At 38.3% G+C, this 19604-nt stretch overlaps 1 protein-coding gene and 1 long non-coding RNA gene across 2 annotated transcripts in view; one reads left to right on the forward strand and one right to left on the reverse strand.

Moving 5' to 3' along the window:
* agap3 (ArfGAP with GTPase domain, ankyrin repeat and PH domain 3) overlaps positions 1–19604 on the reverse strand; it is a 202564-nt gene that overhangs the window by 166617 nt on the left and 16343 nt on the right. The window lies entirely within an intron of this gene.
* LOC118599973 lies at positions 9045–9887 on the forward strand. The gene is made up of 2 exons (XR_004949532.1): positions 9045–9115; positions 9196–9887. It is a non-coding gene; the product is annotated as an uncharacterized LOC118599973 (long non-coding RNA).

A 19604-nucleotide genomic window follows, 5' to 3' on the forward strand; every position in this document is an offset into this window, starting at 1 on the left:
TCAAATGTACAAAAAAAAAATGTGTTACAATGTCTATGTGTCAAGCTGATCCTGATATGACCCCATAAATATGTCCTTTGTTCATTGACTTGATTTAATACATTTTAGGAAACGTGACAACAGACAAAAACTCAGAAACGACACAATTTTTTCCCTTCTCCTGAAAAAGTATATTTCACTTGACTTCATTTCAGCTTAAAGCTCTGGAGCCAAAAAACGGAATTTCAAACCTAGAATTTCACAAACGCACTTCAAGTTGCACAGCAGGGACTCACGTGCACAAACATGCGCAGCAGGAGCAGCTGCTACAACAAAAAGCAGAGCGGCACAAATAACAAATCTACACACAGAACTACGTCTTTTTCTGGGTATTTTTACAAAGCAAACATATATATGTTGATGCTTGAAAATTAATTATAAGGAAAAAACATTAATTGGACTCCCAGTCTATAAAAACTGAAATGGAAATGAAGGTCAGTGCAATCAACTCAGTTAATTGGAATATTTTTTTTTATCTTTTTCCTTTTTTTGCATCCACAGCTTTGTACTTCATAAAGAAATACTTCCTATAGTTAAATGTCTTCCACTGCGGCAAACCTCCAATGCTAACAATGCATACATGGCTGGCTTAGCAGAGGAACTGGTGCAGGCAGATCCTACAGATTGCTGTGTGTGATGAGTGTCAGGGAAGTAGGCCAGCTGAAGGGATGGCATCCCCATCTGGGATCCTCTCAAGAGGTTATCACTATGAGCAATCTCCCATGCTCCCGAGAAATCTGCACAATCCAGACACGCCTGTGCTCCTAAGGTCTCTTAATACATTATTAGTCATGCCCTGCTTATACCTTGCCTTGGGCTAAACTGATTTTTTTACAAAGCATGTGTCAAAAACACACAAAAAGAAATAAAAATGGCTGAGTGCACTCCATTATTTTCACCCTCTTTTATGAGGGCATCCGGTCAATATTTCTGGATTTTTTAAGCTGCAAAAAAAGGAACGTTTTAACATTCTTAAGCTCATGAAAACCAAATATTTCTATGTCCTTTGACCAGCACACTGTCACCCCAAATACCCAGATGGCCACAAAGTCTGGCCGTACTGTTACACCCATCGGAACAGCTGCAAAGGTCAGAGCTTTGTCTGCTTTAGGATCAACAGATGGTGAAGCAGAAACAGCCCAGCGGAGACTTAACAGAGAAGAAAACCTTCTTTTTTGATGTGAAAACGATGAGTGCTGTGGAGAACATGCTAATGAGGAGTGTGGGCGAGTGTCTGCAGGGCTTACCTGGAGATGATGGTTCATCCAGACACAGCAAACATGGAGAAAAAGAGAAAGAACAGTGATGAGTTTTAATAAATTACCAAAGAGCATACAACCACAAAACATTCTCAACGTTACACTGAGCAGTTATTTACCAAATTCATTTTTCTGTGAAGCTTAAAAATATTATTTTATTTAAAGGGTAACCAAACCTTAAATCTTTTTTTTTTGGCTGTTGACCTCTTTAGATGTGGCTTTAAAAGTGCTATTTGTTGGTTGTTGCCAAATTTTTGACAAATAAAAATAAACCTGTTTAATTCCTGAAAATATAGTCAAAAACTGTCTGTGTGCTGCCCCCTACAGGTTAAAACGAGGTCTTGCAGTTGAATTTTGTGATTGGTCAACTGGTGTAAGTCCTAGAAGTTTGACATCACCATCTCTGCAGCTCCAATATAAAAGCCCCGCCCATCTTTGATTCCCTATCAGTCAGTTGTTAGCTTTAGCATGGCTCGTAGCCAAGTGTATCAGCTTCAGTTGTCAAAAATCTACTGGCTTACACAACTTTCCAGTGGAAGTTAGGGAACAGAGGTTGAGTACGATTGGAATTATATCCAGAAAACTCCGTCCTGATGATGGATTTAATGAACAGTTCACTCTGGATTGTTTGTTTAATACGTTAGCCTTCATTAGCCATGATGCTATTAGCATTTTACCACTCTCAGACTCTGGTCCCCTTCAGACCTGCAAACCCTCAGCTGTGCCGGCAGCCCTGCTCTCATGCATTGAAAAAGTAGCATCTTGAGCATTGATATAATTTACTGGATTAGCACTTGAATATTCGCTGCTACAGAGAGAGACGTGCGCGCACAGGCGCCATTGCTATCCACGGAGTCGCGTCAACAGAATGCAGCTGTTTCAATGTAAGACATGCAGGTATCAAGCAGAAAACTCATGCAAGCTCCCTCATTTTTTAACCAATTTTCAGAAAACATAGCGCAAATTAAAACTTAGAAAATGATTGATGTCATTAAAAATTGTATTATCTCTAAAAACTAAGCTGTAAATGGTGCAAGAACTGCGCTTTCAAGTCTTACAGCTACATAAAGCTATCCTAATTGTCAATCATAGATACGGTCAGTCCGGCTCTACTAGCTCCGCCCCAGTTTTTTGGCATTTTTCAAATCTAGGCTGAGAATGGAGTCAGCCTTGAACTGCCCTGTTTGGTTACACTTTAAGACAGGGGTGTCAAACAAAATTACAGGGGGCCATAATCCAAAACACACCTTAAGTCATGGACCGAACAGGATAAACATTTATTGAACACTCTAAAACTACATTCTTAAAACTTTAAAAACATAACTTTTTGACATAATTGTGAACTGGATATGTAGCATTACCTGCAATAATGCTAGTGTGAATGCTGTAAGCTGAATTTGGCCGCTGAAGATGCTAGTGCTGATAGCTGAAGGTGCTGACACTGTTAGCTGAAAATGGTGAGGCTGATAGCCAGCTAAAGTATTAGCTAAACTTCAAAATAGCCGAAAAAAACAAAAAAGCCTAAATTAGCCAAAACAGTTAGCATGTAGCTAAAATATTATCCCAACTTCAAAATAGCCAAATAAACAAACAAAAGAAAACAGCCTGAATTAGCCAAAAAAGCTAGCATGTAAATATTAGCGCAACTCCAAAACAGCATAAAAAACTGAAGAAGTCTAAATTACCCAACACAGCTAGCATGTAGCTGAAATATTAGCTAGACTTTAATATAGCCTAATAAATGAAAATAATATAATCTAGCAGAATGCCCATTTTTAAAACCGTAACTTTTTAACATAATTATGAATAATAAAAAGACAGGAATATTATTCCAGATGAAATCATCTTAAAAGTTAAATAACTTTCAATATTTTACCCTCCATAAAAATATGTTTTGCCAAAAAAAAATACAAGTTAGAAATAAGCACAAGATAACTTTGGGCCACTAGTAACAATAAAATTAAATGATCTGGAGAGCCGGATATAATTACCTGGAGGGCCGGATTCGGCCCCCGGGCCGTGACTTTGACACACATGCTTTAAAAAATTCTTCAGGTTTCCAGAGTTCAGTTAAAAAAAATACTGACTCCAGATTGTTTAGAAATAAAATCAAGCTTTTCTAGGAAATGTGGTACTACCACAGTATTTATTTGTAATAAACATTTACCACCCACTAATGTAACACAGCACTCGGCATCTGGGGATTACATCTGACTAACAAGTGTGTTTACTTCATGTCCTGCAGCCACGAACAAACTCTGCCGCTCAGGAACTCGCCAAATGTCAACCTTTATGTAAAAAACCGTCTCCGTAACTAAACTCACAAAAGTCTGAGAACTTTAGAGACGACAGCTACATTATGAAAACCTGGAAGATTTTGCCATCATTGCAGCTCTGGCTGTGCAGTCATTAACTCAGGACACAGTTAGCAGCTGATTCAAACTTTAATTTATGTTGTGAAATGATCTGACAGCCTGTGTGAGTCAGTCAGCAGCCGCAGAATTCACACACTGATGATTATCCATCACAGAGGAGCAGCCATAGACAGTACAGAGAGAACTGGACTGATTATCCCCTCCCCTTCAGGTACCAAACAGGAAGTACTCGCCGGTCCCAGAAAGCCAAAATCCCATAGACTTCTATTGAACAATAAACAGCTATCACTCAAGAATAATCATCCTCATTTTAAGATGTTCTTGCTAAACCTAAAAAGAAAACACAAAAGAAAACAGCCACAATCTGTAGTTTTACTCCTGACTAAGCAGGTATTATTGTGAAACGACATTTGTGTTTAACTCACTTGGATGTTTACATATTTAAACCCATGAATTGCTAATGAATCCAAAAATGATGGATATTTTTATGCAAAAATGCATTTGTTACCATCCTGTTGAAACCATTAGACATTAAAAACACCACAATAATCCTGAGTGACAAGATCAAGTCAGTCCTTGAACGCAGCGTTTGATGTGGTGTCAGCTGCGGTTTGGGTCGCAGCGTTGCATAAAAACCTCAAACTAAAGCCCTCAGCTTAATCTTTTGACGGGATACAATATCAAACAACCTTCCTGTTTAATGTCCCGACATCCAATCAAATCTCAGATGTTTCTTGTTGAGTTTAGATAGTCCTTGACAGAGGTTGTCAGCACTCCCTTTAAAGTTATTCGTCTTGGTTTATCCCCGTCTGCTTTCATAAAAAAGCAAAAATCCTTCAATAAACTGGATTATTTTGGAGCTGGTAGGGTGAACAAACAAGAACTATTTTACCAGCCTGACCAAATGTATTCAGATTTTGTTTCTAAAAGTAAGAATTTAGAATTTAAAAATATATAAAAGTCAACGTTTTTTTTTAGTTTGACAAAAACAGCAAAAAACTGATGCAAACCTAATATAAAACACACATTTTCTTATTTAAATGCAGATCAGAGAATGGATTCATACGTATTTTCAAAGAGGATCTTAAAGAAACACTGCAGATTTTTCAGGAAAAACTCATTTTTTCTTAATGCGCCCCATAAATTTAGGTAATCTGCCACATTTTCTTTTTTGGATTTCTCAGCAACAATTCGTGTCCTTGAGTCAGCGCCGATGAAGGTGCTGCGTTACGCAGAGAGGGTTCAGTGACTCATCAGGATGACGGCTGATTCACACAGTCATTGTGTAATAATATCACTGAGATTTTCCTGAGGTCACGTCGCCGTGTGGAGAGTCAGTGACCAATTACAGAAGTGAACGGAAACACAGACACCCTGGAAATAAAAATACATCAGATGACAAACCCTCTTATGAGCCTAAACCGCTTCCTCTGACACTAAAGCATCAGTCTGAAAATCATACATACTTTTTTTTTCATTTTGATATTTACAGACTAGTGCTACCACAAACGATTATTTTAGGAGTCGACGGATTATTTTATCCGATTACTCGACTAATCGAGTCATGTGTAAGCACACATCTTAACCATCATTAGCTTTAAACTAACTAAAAACTAAACATATGGCATTACTTACAGTAATGCTAGTGTGAATGCTGTAAGCGGAATGTGGCTACTGAAGATGCTAGTGCTGATAGCTGAAAAAGCTGAAACTGATAGCTAGCTAAAGATGCTAGAGCAGTTGGCTGAAAATGCTCAAGCCAAAAGCTTACTAAAATATTAGCTAAATGTCAAATTAGTCTAAAAAACTGGAAAAATATCTAATTTAGCCAAAAACAGCTAGCATAATGCTAAAATATTAGCTAAAGTCAAAATTAGCCACAAAAAACAGGAAAAAAATGTCTAATATTTCCTGTACTCTAGCATATTGCCAAAATATTAGCTTAACTCCAAATTTGCCTAAAAAATTGGAAATATGTCTAATCACCAGGAATCACTCCCACTGCATCTCTGAGTGGGAGTGATTCCTGGTGGGTCTTCTGTCCTCCTGCTCCTGGTCGTGGACTGCAGTTCTGCTTCATCTGGACTATGGACTTAATCATCACTCGTCCCTCAGCTCTATATGAATGAACTCTACTCATATATGCAGTTTTAGCAGCTAACTTTTCTTTAACCGTTCTGGTATCGCCTGTCCGTCCTGGGATGGGATCTCTCCCTCATGTGGGAATCCCTAAGGTTTCTTCTTTTTTTCCTGACTCAGGTTTTTTTAGGAGTTTTTCCTTACCGCGAGGGAGGGTCTAAGGACAGGGATGACCGTTCTTTATAGTCTGTTTAGCTTTTACCTATTGTGCATATTTTATGACTCCATCTGTGCATCTGTTAAAACTACAGGCATGAAGCCCAATGAGGCAAATTGAATTTGTGATATTGGGCTATATAAATAAAATTGAATTGAATTGAATTGAATTGAATTTTGCCAAGAACAGCTAGCATAATGCTAAAATTTTAGCAAAAGTCAAAATTAGCAAAAACAAAAAAAAACAGGAAAAAATTTCTAATATTTCCTATATTCTAGCATATTGTTAAAATATTAGCTGAACTCCAAATTAGCCTAAAAATTGGAAAAATGTCGAAATAAGCCAAAACCAGCTAGCATAATGCTAAAATATTAGCTAAATACCAAATTAGCCAAAAAATGGAAACATTTCTAATTTTGCCAAAAAAGCAAGCATATTGTAAAATATTAGCTTAACTCCAAATTAGCCTAAAAAACTGGAAAAAATGTCTATTTCCAATATTCTAGCATATTGCCAAAATATTAGCTTAACTCCAAATTTGCCTAAAAAAATGGAAATATGTCTAATTTTGCCAAGAACAGCTAGCACAATGCTAAAATTTTAGCTAAAGTCCAAATTAGCCAAAAAAAAAACAGGAAAAAATGTCAAATATTTCCTATATTCTAGCATATTGTTAAAATATTAGCTGAACTCCAAATTAGCCTAAAAAACTGGGGAAAAAAAAGGTCAAAATAAGCCAAAACAGCTAGCATGTTGCCCAAATTGCCCTAAAAAACCAGGTAGTTGTTGAACACTTTTAAAGTGTAAATGATGTCTCTAGCTGAGAGTTCGCAGAAGTTCACAAGTTTCAAAGTTTCATTTTTTGGTGCTGAACGCTCACAACTTTGTTCAACTTTACTACACTCTGACTCCATATAATATGAAGCAGCGACTAATCGACTGTTAAATTAGTCGTCGATTATTTCAATAGTCGATTAGTCGACTAATCATGGCAGCCCTATAGCACACCAATCTGACCTTGTATCACTGTCAAAAAAGAAAAACAAAAACAAAAAAAAACAAAAAATGGTACAATCATAATTAAAAGATGACTGGGTATGCTTTGGAAATAAATTTAAAAATGATTGGAGTGGCACTTTAAACTGAGCATGTGCAGTAGAAAGGAGCTTCATCTTTTTTTTTTTTTTACAAGCATTGTTGGCAGGATTCCTAAACAGGACAACCTCAGTTTCTGACCTCCCGTCTGAACACCTCCGAAATCTGTCACCTCTTCCATCTCCTCAACTAGTTTCGTAAGCAAGCACCTACAGTATCTAGGTTGGAAGAACTGTTTGTGTGTTTGTGTGGGGAAAACTCACACACAGAAAGCCCCACGCACACACTCACACAGAGCTACTCCAGCCACCTACTTGTGTTGCATAACACACGCCACTGCCTACCCGTGCACCAGCAGATCTGCACCAGCGCCCAGCCAAGAGTGGAGATTCATCACCACAAACGTCGGCCTAAAAAACTTAATTCAGAATTGGGGGGGGGGGGTCTTTTGATCCCAAACGACACTAAACACCCAGAGCGGAATTTCTCCAAACGTCTAACCAAGGTCTAACCAAATGATTTGTTTTCAAAGCACAAACTCACTGAAGGTAGAGTCCTACTTACCAAGAGCTACACTGACATAAAGAGACCAGAGGAACGTTTGCTTTGTTGTGAGAACAGAGAGAGCGGATTTGAATTAGTCTGAACTGCAACGGGTTGCCAAACCTACATTTTATGCCCAATTCTCCTACAACAAAAGACACTTTCTTTAGGCTCCAAGAACCCAAATGGATTCTATTAGAAATGCCTGAAAAGGGACTCGACACAAACATTAAAATGTAAAGTAGGGCTGCCCCCATTAGTCCTCTAATTGTTGACTATTCGACGACTAAAATAGTTGACAACTAATTTAATAGTTGATTACTTTATAGAGTGTAGTAAAGTTGAAAGTTATAGTGGCATTCTGTTAGCTTTTTGGATTATTTTGGAATTTATTAAGATTTTTTTAGGCTATTTTGGAGTTTAGCTAACATTTCAGCTACATGCTAGTTATTTTGCCTTATTTAGGCTATTTTCAGTCTTTTTTTTTAGCTGATTTGCATTTTAGCTAATATTTCAGATGCATGTTAGCTATTTAAGCTAATTTAGGCTCGTTTTGGCTAGTTTAGCGAATATTTCAGCTACATGCTAGCTGTTTTGGCTAATTTAGGATTTTTTCGGGCTAATTTGGAGTTAAGCTAATATTTTAGGTGCATGATAGCCATTTTGGTTAATTTAGGCTACTTTGGAGTTCAGCTAATATTTCAGCTAAAAACTAGCCATTTTTTTCTAATTTAGGCTTAGAGTTTAGCTAATATTTCATCGACAGGCTAGCTATTTTGACTAATTTAGGATACTTTACAGTTTAGCTAATAGTTCAGCTAAATGTTAGCTGTTTTGGCCAATGTAGGCTATTTTAGAGTTTGGCTAATATTTTAGGCGCATGCTAGCTATTTTGGCTAATTTAGGCTACTTTGGAGTATAGCTAATGTTTCAGCTAAACACTAGCTATTTTGGCTAATGTAGGCTATTTTAGAGTTAGGCTAATATTTTAGGTGCATGCTAGCAATTTTGGCTAATTTAGGCTATTTTAAGCTTTTTTTTTAATTTTAGGATAATTTGGCCTCTAACTAATATTTTAGCTAGCTATCAGCTTCAGCGTGTTCAGCTATTAGCTTTAGCGATTTCGGCTATCAATTTCAGCATATTCAGCTATCATCCCCAACATCATCAGTGGCCAAATTCAGCTTACAGCATTCACACTAGCATTATCACAGGTAATGCTACATATCTAGTTTTTAGTTAGTTTAAAGCTAATGATGGTTAGGATGTGGGTTTTACATTCACTTTGTGCAAGACCCGATTAGTTGACTAATCTGTGATTTGTGTATTGCCCCGAAAATCACAAAGACCCAGAAACAAGTGTAGTTGAGAAGCTAAATTTCTTCTTGAGGATGTCGTACAGAATGGATACAAATAGCTCACTGTGCTTTAATACTGCAGCAGCATCCATCTCTTGATACCAGTTGGTCCAATTTCACAGCAGAATGGGCCCAAGAGCACCATCGGATGTGAGGCAACACGAGTGTCATAATTCTTCCTTTTTAGCCTTACTGTGTTTTATTTGAGGCCTTTTTTTCCTTTTTTGCAGCACACAAACACTGAACTAAGCGAGAGCTCATCTGCTGAGGTTGCTGAACGATGCACTTTTCACGCCAGACTCCTCAAGGAGGAAAATCCCATCATCCAGAGTGGAGCGGCACCGACACCGCCCCGAGGAAGACACTGATCAGCTCCTTTTCAGATGGGCAGAGCGTCTCCTCACCCACAGGAAGACGAGCCGCTCCCCGATTACAGCAGCGTCTCACATCAAAGGGGTGCTCCGCTAACACTTTAGCATTCTGCTAACCTTTTTCTGTTCCAAATCTCCATGGTAACATCACTTCTAACTGCCAGGGCGATTAAAAATACGACTTTACAGACGACTTTTGCTATATTTGATGTTTGGCCGTTATGTTACATCATGTGGCCTATAATTTGGCTTGACTCATTAAAATTGCTGCTACTCCACCAGGACCCCCCCCATTCCTCATATCACAGGTCAAATCTCCAAACACCATTTTCCATGATTTATGCACAGAAACATGCAAGAGGTCAACCATTTAGCCCTCCAGAAGCTGAAAGCATGGCAATTATGACCGTTAAAGTGCAATGGATGCATAGTGTTAAGGATTTGTGTCTACTCATATTAACCTCTGAGAAAATAGGAAACGCCAAATGTTACTGGTAAATAAGAAAAACACCTAAAATCAAACGTTTTACAAAATAAAAAAAGACAAAAAATGATAAATAAGGCACTCTTTGAAAACCCGTTTAAAGACTGACTCCAATGAAATGCTGTTTTTGGTGTTTTTAACACGTTCTTGTGAGATTTCTGTCGTGATGGAGGACATATATAAATTAATTTAAGACTAAAATTGCAGCTCTGAGCATTTTATTTATTCAATTTAGAACCAGATAATAAATGCCATTTGAAAAAGCTCTCTTTTGTGATGCAGCTAGTGAAATGGGGGGTCAAAGTCTCCCATAAAATGGTAAACCGACTATATAGCGGCTTAAGCAGTGAATGAGTTCGGGCATAAGCCCTGTGAGGTTTTCTAGGACGGTATTTCTACTGCGTGGCGGTGGGAGTTGATCAGAAATGTTCCTCTGAACTGCTCTCTGTTGTTGATTGGGTTTTCAGAACCACACCCCCGCTCCGTAGTCGGACCATTACAGTGTTTCCCCTTTATTTGAGAGAGTTAGGGACCGGAGACCTTCACGAATACGGAGAACCCCCTGTTATCATTTCACATCCCCACCCACTGCGGCCAAAAAACATCTGTTACCGATCCATATTCATCAAGAACACTTTAATAAATGTTTCTAAAGCATGATCAAAGAACATTGGAGCATTGGTCACCATAAAGAGTTTTTTTAAATCCAGAACAATAGTCTCCAAACTTTTCAACTTTTCATCAGTTTGTCTCTCTATGCCTTAACACTTCCGCTCTCTTCGGGGTCCAGATGACTCCAACCACATATTGATATGTGATTTCTTCCATGACAAAGGTGGACAGGATTTTATGTCTGTCATGGACATTAGTGAAACTCAAAAATCAAAGATAAAAAAAAAGTTCAGCGCACTGTCTTGGGGGGTCCAGATGACCCCACTCTTAATGTAAACAAACTAAGGAGAGCGGAAGGGTTACAAAAGCGCGTGCTTCCTCCTTCAACAGGAAGAGAGCATCTCTATCCAGTAAACACCTGCTAAGGATCATAATAATCTTCTGCAATTATCAAGACATTTTTGCGCTTCTTCTGAGTCTTCTGATGCCATTTCTCCATGCAGGCTTCTGTGAGAATGTGCGTGCCTGTGTGTGTGTTTGCAGAGCGGTGGGCTTGCGTTCTCTTCAACTGGTCTCCCCTCCTGGAAAATTCCTGCAGCATCTTTGGAGCAAAAGTTTCATACAAGCATCTTGAGTTGTCTGAGTTTTTGTGACAAACCGGACGCGAATAAGCAGGCGAACACTGTAAGTTGATCAGTGTGTGTGTGTCCGTTTGTTTTTTGTGTGATGTGTGTTGTTTGTGTGTTTTTTTATCTTTGCTGTCTGTATAGGTGCAACAATATGAAAACAGCTGTAATTTATTGTGAAAAATTGGTTATATTTGAAAATTGACCAGATTTTCTTGTGTGTTTAGGTGAGACTTCCTGCCAGGATTGACGTAGATCGCTCGCGCAAAAAAACTATTGCTGCACTGCATTGTCTGGTGTGAACTACACCAGAGGTCAACAATGGAAGCAGCCTCCGTTCTGCGGCACTTTCACGTCTGGTGTGAACCCGGTGTAAGCTTCCACTGATTTCCCATCACCTCTTTGTTTACTTATTAATAGAAGAAGTTTATGTTGTTCACATTTGTATTTAAAGACCAGGTTAGATCACATGAGAACTAGATACAAGATGCAGCTACACCCCACTGCATGTGTCTGCATTAGTGGTTCAAGTTTCTCAGGATTTGTGCAAAAAATCTTTACTACAAAAACATTTTGCTAAACTTTAATTTAATGTTTGGCACCAAGAATTGAGAATTGCTTTGATACTGAGAAAAAAATGCTCCTGTTTTTTGGTTTCGTTTGATCATATGCGTGTTGCATTTCTAAATTAAGGTTGAACTTTTGTAAAAATGCTGCTGTTAGGTAAGAGTTATCAGGAACCACATGTTTTTATCTGCATCATTCAACATGAAGTATTTACCAGAATCCTGCCAATTTTCAATAAATAAAATACTTTTGCTAAGAATACTTTGATAAAAAAGCTTTGATTTATTCATCAACCGCATTTTGTTTCATTTCCTAATGATTTTATAATGATTTTTATTGCGTAACCTCTGGTCCAGGCTAGTCTGGGGGTTCAACAGCTCATTAGGCAGACCCTTTTACCGCAGAGCGATTCTGCTGTGATGCCTGAAGACAATTACATTTTAATGTCTTTCTGAAACTAAAAACTTCTCCTCAATGAGGAGTTTTTCTCTACTAAAAATATATGTTGGTCCAAAACCCGCATAATGATGTCTTCACTGATGTACTGATGATACGTGGGTACAGAGATCGGAATGCTGCTCTTTGAAGAGCGTTCTGATAACATTAGAGGAGTTAAAAGGAAGAACTTCAATCATCTTTATTTAAAACCCAAACAGAATTTTGATTGAATACTCTAAAAGACAGATTGAAAAGTAAGGTTTTATGCTTAATTGTGACTTGCACTAGTAGATTTAATAAAAAGTTATTTTGTTTATTGTCTGTTTACCCTAAAAAGTGCTCTTCTGGGGCAAATTTGGGGCAACTTTGAGAGAATTAGATTACTCTCATTAAACCACTTTGATGAAAATTGGTGTCTTTAACATTTTCTTGTGATTTTTTTTTCATGATGATGGTCATATGAGAATTAAGGTTAACATTTAGTATTTTTTAAATTGTTTTGATTTAGAAGCAGACAAAAAAAATCCAGTTTGAAAAAGAGCTTCTTTGTGACGTAGAAAATATGCAAGCTCCCTTCTCTGAGCTTTGGAAGGGAAGGGGGGCGGGGATGCTCTGTATTAACGGCCCTGCCCACAAGTCAGAGGTGAATTTCTAAAGGTGCACTCACACGAACGCGATTCGCATGACAAATTCGCGTGCCCCGCCCCTCTTTCATCGAAAAATGTGTTCCTGAGCTTGACGCCGTGGCCGCATGTGGGAGGAGCTACCAGCTAATGTTTTTAGGATGATGGGTGTAAGAAACGGTGTCTGTGGATATCTCACTTAGAATGCATGACACAGATGATGTTGAGAGATCAGGTTTATTTACTGTGAAGAATTCTACAAAAACATCAGTAATAATGTCTCCATGTTTGGGTTCATATGATAATTATTAAAAGAGCTGTGTCTGTATGACAGCCGCTTCCACTGTGTTTCTGAGTCTCTGTGGCTGAGCCTGAAGGGTTTCTGTCTTTTATTAACCCAAGGGTGAAAAAATACAATTAGGAGACATTTTTCCTTTCTTTTTAATGTCTGGAGGAGGCCTGAGCCGGCAGCCTTCGGACCCCGCAGCCGATCTCAGTCTGCCGGCATATCGAGAGAGTAAGCTCTGCCACGCGAGCTAAAGTAACCGATCTGTTCAGAGTGTATCCCGTCTTCGCCCAAAACTAGCCGGATGAGCTCTGCAACCCTGCAGCTCCAGCGGGTTAAGGAAAGAGATTGAAGTTCAGGACAAAAACGCTTGCTTTGGACCAGTGTTCTATCCGCTGATCGTGTCACTGAAAACATCACGTGTCCAAAGCTGAGTTCCTGATTGGCAGATGGGACGCGGCAATTGGGCTGGTTTGAAAAAAAATTATTAATGGATTTGAATCGATTTAAACTTAATAGATCAATAATTGATTCATAAAATATATAAATCGATTTAGTACATAAAGCTAAAGTCTGTTAGCTTGATGCTAACATTTGATGAAATTCCCCATAGGACGGCTAATGCTAACGCTCTGTCGACGTAAACATACATTCTTGACTAAATGAACATCTTTATAAACTCACAGACATTAATTTTCCAAACTCTTTTACGAATACATATTTTATAGGAACTACTTTCTTTTTCATCTAGGATAAGGTGTAATGCTATAGTGCAAACGCCACCTAGTGGCCAAACTGAAACACCCAACAGGAGAAGCAGAACAATGTTTACAATGTTAATGATCTGAACATTTTTGTTAAAGATTCTCCTTTAGAGAAATAATGTATCGCTGTATGCTATTAACAATTTCATTATTTTACTAATAAATTTTACAATATGTAAACTACTTCCGATTAATATTAATATATTTAAATCATACGGTAATTTTTTGATGTCTTTGTAAACAAATGCGTATAATTGTGTAAACTCAAAATTGAATTGAATTGAAGAATCAAAAGTATTAAAAAAAATCAAATCGATTCAGGTTCTTGTGATTGGAAATTATACCGACACCCAGTCCTACGGCAACCTATCAAACTTCAGGTATTTAAATTTTGGCTGCGCCGCCCGATTCACGTCTTGTCGCTCAAATCACGCTTCAGGACTTCAGATCGCCTCGTCTGTTCCATTTACTGTCGCGCGAATCGGTGTCCATTGACCTTAATGCCGCTCTGCAGAAACGATGTCCTGAATTTTGGCTAAAAACAATAAATTAAAGGACCACTGGGAAGAGCTTACAATAGCTTTAAAGGTGATTAGAACAGTGAGTATACAGGATGATCTCTTGGGCTTTAATTTTCTGTGTGTAAACATGGATACTACATGTTTTGGACAAAAGAAAGAAAAAAGAATAAGCTTTTTAAAAATAAACTGTGTTTTCCATAGAGGCTAAATCTCAAATTAATGTTTTAAAGGCTATAAGTTTTGCCCTTAGGGTCAAAAAATTTACGAAATTTGTATAAACATGAATAATTTGAATATATGTGAAACTTTCAACAGGTAACTTTTCACAGATAACATTTAGAAACGAGCTGGTCTCCTCATGAGCTGTCCTGCTAACAGAAGCCAAACTGAAAAGCCCTGGAGTTGTTGGGCCCAAAATGGGAACAGTGACTGCGTTCCAAGCGGGGTTGTAGTACATGCAGTTCACAGACTGCACCACATGACTCCAGTCAAGGATCATGGCCACAGGGGATGAGCAGTGGAACAGCTCGAGCTAATTCCAGTTGGGGAAAGCAGGAAATAGGGGTATAAACAGTAAACGTGGGGTCACATTCCACTTCCTCTGCATCTATTCCCACAGAATAAAGCATCAACAGCCTCTGCAGACTTCACAATGATCAGAATACCAGTGCTGATCTGGAATTAAGCTAACTAGCAGATGCTCCAGTGCCGCTTTTTTTGAAATACTTTATGAGAGACAAATGTGCTCCGAAGCTTTTGCTGCTTTTCTCTGTGAAATGTATCACAGGCAGAGCCGCACCAGCCGACAGCAAACAAACATCAAAGGAGGCAAATGGCCTGTTCTCTGAATGAGCTCTAAAGACTCGACACAAGGCCAGAGGACATGTCGAAACACCATCAAAACAATGACATCCACCAAAGGAATGTAAGACCGAGGTGATAAAGCTCAGCTGGTACATGTTAAACAAGCTGCACTGACAGGACCGCAACAAGAAGGAGGGATATCCAATCCCAGTATACTATAATGACAATGAACAGGTGGGATAGTCAAATAGGCAGTTTATTCTTCTCTTAGTTATGTCACAGAGCAGAATCTAAAATATGCAATCATATCCTTTTGTTTATCGGGAGATCAAAGCAAAAGGCGATGCTATCATTTCTGTTGAGAGCCTGAACGGTGTCAGGTCAGTGAAACGGCGTCACGTTACACACGAAGTTTTGGTTAGTTTGTTCTCTAAAAGAGGTCACAACTGAACTTTAAGACTACGCCCATAAAATTGTGTTTTTAATATGTTGTTGTGGCATCACGATACGATGTGATACGCGACACACAGCTCACGATGTCGATATCCCGATACTGCGATAATTGGTAAAAATCATCGCTAATAAGAATAAGAATAATTTATTATTACAGACTCAAGGTCAAAATAACACGACTATAAAAAAAAAACAAACAGAAATTCCTACATAAAAGGGGCAGTACTTATACATATAAATATACTAAGACCAATGGACACAAGTATCAAAGTAAAAACACATATTACAAACTAAAAAACTGAATCGCTTAAAAATGGGTCCAAACTTCCAGATCGGACACTGATATCTAAGAGTGCTGTGCTTTATATTGGTGAAAGACAAAATAATATAATTCTATGAAGCATTAAGACGATACGCGATACATGGCTCACGATGTTGGTGATATCGTGATACTGCAATAACTGGTAAAAATCTTCTTTAATAGCTCACCTCATATAGAAGAACACATGTTTTGGGGGAAAAATATATCCCTATTTATTTTTTTTAGCTTGAACACAATCATAATAAGCAACTAGCGTCTCATTTTGTGCAACAAATATAATGAAACTTTGGTGAAATTAGTAATATTATGCCTTTGACAAGCATTGACACCAATCGAATTTGAATTATCTGTAGAATTTAGTGCTAACAATAGTCAACATGAACAGCAGTGCCACTACTTAGTGCAAAATCCTTGTAAACAACAGAACCAAAATTAAATAAATTAAGTAGGTGGCAGGTGCTCACAACAGCCAGTCCTGAACATCTACCTCTGAAGGAAGGTCTCACCAAAGGATGATGAATATAACGCTTTACAGCCTCTTCAAATGAAAATAAAAGATCGATACTTGATGAGAGCCCATTGAGAATCAATCGCAGCACTAAATATCGCGATATATCGCAATATCGATATTTTGGTACAACTCTACTTTAGGACACATTAGAAAATTAAGAATAAAATAGCATATCTGAGTATTTCTTTATTCAAATCGTTGTAAATCAGGAGCAAATGGAAAAAATGGCATTTGGAAAAAAGCCTGAGATTCAAGCTCCATCCTGCTCCATTCCAATGCACCCACTTGTAAACGACTAGATCCATGCAAGTCTTTGCTTTTCCAATCTAGTTCTAGTGGGCGGAGCCTACTTTTATTGAGGAGGAATTTTGCCATTTCCGCGTAAGTGGTGTTCTGTTGTGGTCGTCACATGTTTAAGGAAAAGCGAAAAGAAAAAAGTAAAAACTCGTTTGGATTTTTTTTTCTTTTGGAGGAAAAATGAAAGTAGGCGGAGCCTAATTTTATTAATTTATTTATTTTATGTGGTAGAGGTGCGGCCTTCCAACAAGTTCACTCCTGATTGGCGAGCCGTTGCCATAGAAACGTTAACTCGGCCCAATTACTGTTTACTAGTGTTGGCTGGCTTCAAATAAATCGCAAAAAACAAACAAAAAAAAAAGGTGACTGAATTGACTTCATTTGGTTGGAGTTGGAAGTAAACCATTTTCTATATGTGACGTCACACTGTCCAGTTCTCATTTACAGTCAATGGTAAAAATACACTTTTTGTTCAACAGTAACTTTGATTAAATATTTTTATTTTAATTGTCTGCACATTCCTATTTCAAGATTGTTTAGGGCAGTGAGTGATTTTGTTTTCCCATCGGTGCGGTGTGCTGTCACACAGATGAACCGTAGCCTCACAAACTTCCTTCATCCACCATTTTCCACTCGGAGGAAAATCTGCTCCCTGAGGGCCAAAAAAGTCCCTGTAAGGCGTTTTTCCTCCAAAAAAAAAAAATCCAAATGAGTTTCTTTTCCTGAAGCATGTGACGACCACAACAAGAGCACCACTTCTGCTGAAACTGCAAAATTAATATGCTGGATGGGAATTCTCCAGGAGCTCGGCTTTCCAGGGACAAACAGGATTTCTGTGTGCATTGTACTCCATTCTTCCGCTCGATCCATCCATCCATCCCCAACCTGGTTGAGGCCAGAATCTTCCCACAGTTTGTCACGGGACTGCTGGCAAGCTGAGGGGACTTGGAGGCATATGTGCCTTTCCATCTGTTGCTCACTCAATGCTTTCCAAACCCCTTCCTCTGTCAGCAGCCATCTGCTTCCAGCACTACCCCACTGGCAGGAAACATGAGCACTTCCACCATAGGACATGGCGGATGCACAAACTAAAAAAGAACCTATGGCCAATCCACCAATTCACTACCTTAAACTCTAAAGCAAAATAAAAAGCTCCAAAAGGATGGTGTACACTTTTAGAGATTCTGACATATTTTTCTTGATTAATGCTAGAGGCACATTGATTGCTTATTTTAGGATTCTCTGCAGTAAGTTAATTTTACAAGCATAATCAGGCCGCACAGTCATTTCGACGAAGAATCAAAGAGCAAATAGCCTAAAAACACGATATTAGAATCAATCATAATTAGAGATAATTAGTTACGCTTATAGAATATATCAAACAAAATTAATTTCCTTTAGTCCCAAAAGTGTTGATTACCACAGACTGTGCAAGTTCTTCACTTTATTATGAATTTAAATCAGTCTGTTTGTGTGTAGTAGAGATCCTGACTTGTCATTTATGTCATTAATTACCAGATTATATTTTTACTTTCTCTAAAAATCCACTCCAATCACATTTTGGGCTATTTTCAAAGCAGTGGACTTTTAATTATAATAGTGCAGAATTTAGCCAAAAATTAAAAAAAAATCTAATTTTGTGCAGAAGTCCATTAGAAATTCACCTCTGAGTTGTAAACTGAAAAAAAATGGATTAATTAACGAAAATGCCATTGCATAAAAAAATGGTTTTAATCAAATTTAACTTTAAAAAAAAGTATATTTCTAAATGTAACAAACAACAGAGTTTTTGTTAATTGATCCAATTTTTCACTTTTTACAGTGTAGGCGGGACTTTTTTGTCCAGAGCAATCGTTTTCCAGTTGCTGAGAGCTCTTTGTTTACATGCTCTCCTGCTAGCCCCTCAAACCCCCAACCTAACATCACCACGGTAACAAAAATGGTTACCATATGGCGGCTATCCAACTATTCAATTTAAAAAAAAATGTTCCTGGTAGTGTTTTAATTTTGATTATGAAGTCTTAAACCGCTTGATGTTGATCTGAAGCCTCTGGTTCCAAAATCTCCTCTGAGGGGGCGTGGCTTTTGGAGCTCCACCCCTGGAACATGTCACACATTTGACCAGCCCTTTTATGTTAGATGCCATGCAAATTATGTTGACTTTTATTTAAACAAAATGGAGGTAAATGGACATCATGGATTAATATGTTAATTATTTTTTGCTAGTTGTTTGTGTATCGTAAGTCATATCGTATTCACAATATTTATCACTAATATCGCACATCTCAGTTTTCCTCGTATCGTGCAGCCCCATCAGAAATGTCATTTTAAGCTTAATTTTCTTAATATATAAGTTCTCCATCATTAGAACAAGTTAAAAATGCCATTTTCATTAGAGAGGATCTTAAAAGAGATCATTTACTTTAATTTATTTTAATTTTAATCAAAAATTCTGCTTCTTTGATCGGATTTTCCCTTCAATCAAAACCACCAACAGGAGAGCTGAAAACGTGCCTTCACTTTCCATCAGAGAGATGAAGAAGAGTCCACTCTAAACTCTCCTGACCGGCTTTCCCCTACGCCTTCACATTCACAACACACAAAAAAATAGCTGTCCGTCATCAGAAGAGAGGAGGCCTTTGTTTCGGGGGCACAATGGAGGACATTCTGCTGCGGAGGACAGCGCTGCATTCAATAAGCTGATGTTGTGGTATGGCAGCAGAGAGAGGACGGACACAGAAACGGCGCTCTGACCCCGCGGACCCCCCACCACCCCGGGGCCCTTAGATGGCGGCTCTGTTTACAACTCAGCGCTTCGGTTCGTCTCTGCTGACCTGCAGTTGAGAGTCATGAGAAGTAATTACAGTCGAGTTCAGATGAACCATCTGAAGATGAACAACGTGCCAAAGCTGAACACCAAACAGAGCCTTCATAATCCTGTTGTGCAGTGATCATCTGCT

Source organism: Oryzias melastigma, linkage group LG17 (assembly GCF_002922805.2).
Source record: "Oryzias melastigma strain HK-1 linkage group LG17, ASM292280v2, whole genome shotgun sequence".
NCBI classification, from domain to species: domain Eukaryota; kingdom Metazoa; phylum Chordata; class Actinopteri; order Beloniformes; family Adrianichthyidae; genus Oryzias; species Oryzias melastigma.